Source organism: Zophobas morio, unplaced genomic scaffold (assembly GCF_036711695.1).
Source record: "Zophobas morio isolate AGI-343-1 ecotype UQ-CSIRO unplaced genomic scaffold, CSIRO_AGI_Zmor_V1 ptg000017l, whole genome shotgun sequence".
Classification (NCBI taxonomy): Eukaryota; Metazoa; Arthropoda; class Insecta; order Coleoptera; family Tenebrionidae; genus Zophobas; species Zophobas morio.
The window spans coordinates 18,261,062-18,266,985 of NW_026972122.1; positions in this window are offsets into that span (position 1 = coordinate 18,261,062).

The following is a 5,924-nucleotide window of genomic DNA, read 5'->3' on the forward strand; positions in this document are numbered from 1 at the left end:
TAACACAAAATAAGTTTTTCTGACTTCTTATAGACTTCGCGAAGAACTGTCAATTTTTTTGTACGTACCCAAAGTCATTTAATAGATAAGGTTGCCACATTGGGATGCCATATTGATACGTCACAAGGGGCTCTCAAATGGCGCGAAAATTGCCCGTTTTAAATACTCGAGTAACGCACTAAAAACGGAAACTTTTAATCAAGTGACCGCTTCTACTTCGCAAATTTCAATCCTGTGTAAAGAACAATTTAATAAACCTCAAGAAAAATGTTTTGCTGCCAGTAGAACTTGAAAATAACAAATGCGACACTATTAACTGATTTTTTTTTTATGCAAAAAAATCTGAAAATCTGCATTTACTGGTTTACTTTTTCCTTTCTAGTAATATATCAAAACATTTCATTTTAGCTTAAACACAAATAAATTTAATTTTTTTTTTGTTAGGCAAACACCACTTTAATTCACTGTAATATTAAACTTGTGAAAATATTACAACTAAACATTAACACTACTGGTAAGTAAAAATAGATAAAATTTTATAATAATTTTTATTTACATACATCAAACAGTTTTAGCTAATTTTTTTAATTTTTTCGTAGCAGTACTAACACCAAACGTCAGAATTAGCGGTACAGATTGTACAGATTAAAGGCATCAGCTGATCGGTCACACCAACTCAAAATTACAAGTACTAAAAATTCCCAAGTGATACCAACCTCATTTTGACGTCACATGGGGCTGACACCTCTCCTCCCCTGTAAGCGATTTTGCCCACATACTCGTTTATGTGGTAACCTGTTCTCTATTAACTAACCTTGGTATGTTGTTACCTCCGGCATATAAACTGTACGTTCTGACCTCTGAAACTTGGCAACGTCGCCGTCATACATATATCCCAAGGTTAGTTAATAGAGAACAGGTTACCACATAAACGAGTATGTGGGCAAAATCGCTTACGGGGGAGGAGAGGTGTCAGCCCCATGTGACGTCAAAATGAGGTTGGTATTACTTGGGAATTTTTAGTAACTTGTAATTTTGAGTTGGTGTGACCGATCAGCTGATACCTTTAATCTGTACGATCTGTACCGCTAATTCTGACGTTTGGTGTTAGAACTGCGACTCGTGTAACCCTATTTTGTTAAATTGTTACTCGGATGATCAATTTGTTAAAAAATATGGTGGAGCTCCCAGAAGAAATCACAAGGGCTTTTTTAAAACAGAGAACTTTAATTAGAATTAAATATTTAAATAATAAATCTGAAAATAAACAAAAGTATACAAAATTTAAAAAATTAGCTAAAATTGTTTGATGTATGTAAATAAAAATTATTATAAAATTTTATGTATTTTTACTTACCAGTAGTGTTAATGTTTAGTTGTAATATTTTCACAAGTTTAATATTACAGTGAATTAAAGTGGTGTTTGCCTAACAAAAAAAAAATTAAATTTATTTGTGTTTAAGCTAAAATGAAATGTTTTGATATATTACTAGAAAGAAAAAAGTAAACCAGTAAATGCAGATTTTCAGATTTTTTTGCATATAAAAAATCAGTTAATAGTGTCGCATTTGTTATTTTCAAGTTCTACTGACAGCAAAACATTTTTCTTGAGGATTATTAAATTGTTTTTTACACAGGATTGAAATTTGCGAAGTAGAAGCGGTCACTTGATTAAAAGTTTCCGTTTTTAGTGCGTTACTCGAGTATTTAAAACGGGCAATTTTCGCGGCATTTGAGAGCCCCTTGTGACGTATCAATATGGCATCCCAATGTGGCAACCACGGGGGTGCAAGTGGGTTACGGAATTAGACATCAAATATGGCGGCTTGCCAGGCAAAAGGTGGGTCTAAAATACGCTGCGCATAAGTACCGTGCGTCGTATTTCACAACATTAGAGGTGCACGTGGGTCTTGGGAACGACGGTTTGACACATGGTGATGTGAGAAGTGAGGAAATTACAAAAGATTGCCCGGCAAACAATTCTATCCTGTGAGAGTAACCTGGAGAGTGGACAGCAACTCAAAAAGAACATAATAACATGTATAATGTTATAATGGTAAACATACATACCAAAAGCAAAACATCAAATGTAAATTTACAGTTTTAGGTGGTTATGTTTTCAAAATTCACTGAACTGTTCCCTGCTGAAAACTGTGGCCCATGTGGAAATTGAACAACAATAATGGTAAGCACACACGATAAAAGCGAAACATATTTAATTTGTTAAGTTTTAGGTGGCATGTACAGAAAAGTCTGGCCGACATGGCAGTGCAATATCTTTATGTATAAAGTAGCATATAACAATTTGTGATGGAGCAAACTAGTATAATTTCAAGTATAACAGGGCGAATTAAATATTCATGTAAGTTCCCAAAGTGTACCAACCGTTACTATGCACCAAACAGTGGAGTAAAAAATAAACGATTTCATCGATTTCCTTCATCAAATCAAGAGATACAAGATAAGTGGAAATTAGTGTGTGGTATTGATTTGCATATAAATACCAAACATTTTTATGTATGTGAAGATCACTTTACTGCAGCAGATTATAGAAGTCATTTACGTAATCGATTAAACTGCCAGGCAGTCCCTTCACTCGATGTTTTTAGTAACACCACTAATGTGTTATCAAAGGACTGTGCTGTTGATAATTTCAGTTCATCACTCAATGAACATGATTATAGTAAGGGGCCAATTTTGAATTTAGAGGAAATAAATAAAAATATTCAGGAAGATCATTCCTATTTCGTCACAATAAACGTGCAACACTTAGATGACCATTCTTATACTAAAGTTCAACCCATAAATGTCAACAATGTCATTAAATCAGTTCAGGACGATCATGACTATTTTCATCGCACAAACACAGTGCAAGTAAATAATAGTGCTTCTAATAATGTGGACCTGGATGTCTATTTCTCAGAACATGATTATTGCACCCCTACATCAAACAATTACATTTCTTGTGACAACGTGATAAACTCTGAAGTCATTAATAACCCAACAAAAACACCAAAAAAACAACGTGGTTTCTTAAAATGTTGTGGTCTTCGTAGTACACAGTTAACGCCACGCAAAAAAAAGATGTACAGAATACACCGATCTGTAAAATCAAATTTGTTTAAAACAAAAAAAAAATTGGCGACTGAAATTCAAAAGTTGGAGCATTTAAAAACCATGTATGAGGACAATAGATTTGAATTTATTGAAAAAAAACTAAATCTTGTCACCAAAAATTTCATTAACTCCCAACTGCGAAACGTTGAGAAAAAACCATCAGCTAAACGGTGGACTGAACAAGATAAAATATTTGCATTATCTCTATATAAACGAAGTCCTAAATTGTATAGATATTTGTCTGTCTACTTCCAAGTACCTTCAACAAGAACATTAAAGACAATTTTGTCCAATATTCCACTGGATACTGGTATAAATAAACCACTTCTAGATCATCTGAAAAACGTATGTCAAACGATGAATAAATTAGATAAATGTTGTTCGCTAATATTTGATGAGATTTCTTTGAGTTCTGGTTTTTTTTACGAAGCAAGTAAAGACATGGCTTTTGGGTATGAAGATTTGGGACATCTAGGTAGAACAAGCAGACATGCAAATCACGCATTAGTATTTATGTTGCGGGGAATGCGAAAAACGTGGAAACAAGTTGTGGCCTACTATCTCACATCTGCAACAATCTCTGTGGCTAATCTAAAAAATATCATTACATTAATAATTAATCAGACTTTGGAAGCTGGATTTAACGTAATGGCCACAGTGTGTGACCAAGGGTCCACTAATCGTGCTGCCCTTAATGAACTGTGTTGGGAAAATTCATCGCGCTTTCAGTTTAAAGTCAAGGGACATGACATTGCATGCATATTTGATGTCCCACATCTACTTAAGAACACAAGAAATGCACTATATACTTGTGATTTTATATTCGATGGTGATAAAAGAGCAAAGTTTGAACATATTGTTCAACTTTATGAAATTGATAAACATAAAGAGATCCCAAGTCTATATAAACTCAAGGACGAACATTTTAATATAAATGACAGCTACATGAAAATGAGAGTTAACATTGCAGCTTGGATGCTGAGCAATACTGTCGGTGCAGGCTTAGAAACATACGCGGAGACAAACGGCCAAGGTTTGTTACCACCAGAAGCAAAAAACACTGCAATTTTTGTCAGAAACATGGATCAGCTTTTTGATTCACTTAATGGTTACACTCTCAATCCAGATGCTGGGAAAACATATCGAACTGTCCTTAGAGATAATTCTCCCCATTGGGAATTGTGGGATAGGCTTTTGACACAAATAAAAAATTGGAAACTGATTCGAAAGTCTGATGGTAGGGACCACACAAATCAATTTCAATTCATAAATGGATGGATGGTAACAATACAATCGGTTAAAAAATTATGGCTACGATTGAAGCAAATGGGAATCTCCTACTTAAATTTACGAAATCTGAATCAAGATCCACTTGAAAATTTATTTTGCCTTATTAGACAACATGGAATGTCTAACAATAATCCAAATTGTCATCAGTTTGTGGCTGCCCTCAAAACAACAGTTTTAAATAGAATGTTTTTATCTGGAGTCAGAGGAGCAAATTGTGAGGACGATCGTTGCGAAAGTTTAGATAATTTTGCGGTATTTTTAAATGGGGAGCACACGAAACAAGAAACAATAGAATCTTCCTCGAGTGATCAACTTGAATTTGTCTTCAATGCAGAAGCTTTGACTCCAGAAGATTCGCAGGGACTTGCCTACGTATCAGGGTATATTCTGAAAAAAATTAACTTACCCGACGTAAATTGCGAAACTTGTAAGAAACAGTTATATGCAAATAAAAAAAATCAGTTTCATAAGTTTACTTTGCTAAAAGAACATCGCCCTGATAATGAAAAATTGATTTATCCGAGTAACATAGTTATTTTATTAGTTAAAAATATACATAGTTTGCTCCAAACATACTTAGACAAAAATGGCCATAAAGCAAATTTGGAAACAAGTTTCAAAAGTAGTTTTTTAAAAATGTACACCAATGTTTTATGTGATATTCATAGCTGTGAATCGCTTATTATAGATAAAACCGTAAGACTGTTCATGTACAAATATTTTAAGAATAAGCAAAACCAAATTCCAAAGAAAACTGCAGGTAGTAAGAGAAAAAAGAAACCCATTTTTTCTCAAAACAAAAAAAATAAGTTGTAGGAAAATACATACAAGACTGAATGTTAGTTTCCTATATTTTTTAATCAGTGTTATTATATATTTTATTCCTTTTTATCTGTTTTTCTATTTTTTTAGTTTTATATTTTTTATTCGGAGAATTAATATTTTTGTTTTTTTTTTTGTATTGTTTTAAATATTTTTTGTTTTTTACATTTATGTGTCGTTTTATTTTGATTAATTTGTATATTATTTTAAATAAATATTTCTTTTTATATACGAATTTTGTATTTCTCTTTCAAATTTCAATCAAGGTTATTGGCATAAAGCGTTACTGGGCGCCAGTTTTTAAATTTCAACTTTTTAACTTTGAATAATGTGCCAGGCATCCGCCAGATGGCGCCTGCAATTGACATTTTGGTGATGCCACTAGTTAACTAGGAAGTTTCGCTTCTCTTTAGTAACTGTTCCCTGGTGGCAACCTTATCTATTAAATGACTTTGCAACCTTATCTATTAAATGACTTTGACAACATACTAGCAGTGTATAAAGGTAAGCGACGCCAGCGCCAACGGTCTACAGCTGAACTAAAATAAAAAGTTGCGACTATGGGATGCACGTTATGACCTCCAGACGAAAATTAGCCAAATACACTGACGTCATCCGAGGTCACCAAGATGGCAGCGTTTGACAACTAGCTGGTTTTCTCATAAGAGTCAATGCTAATATTTTCGGAATTCATT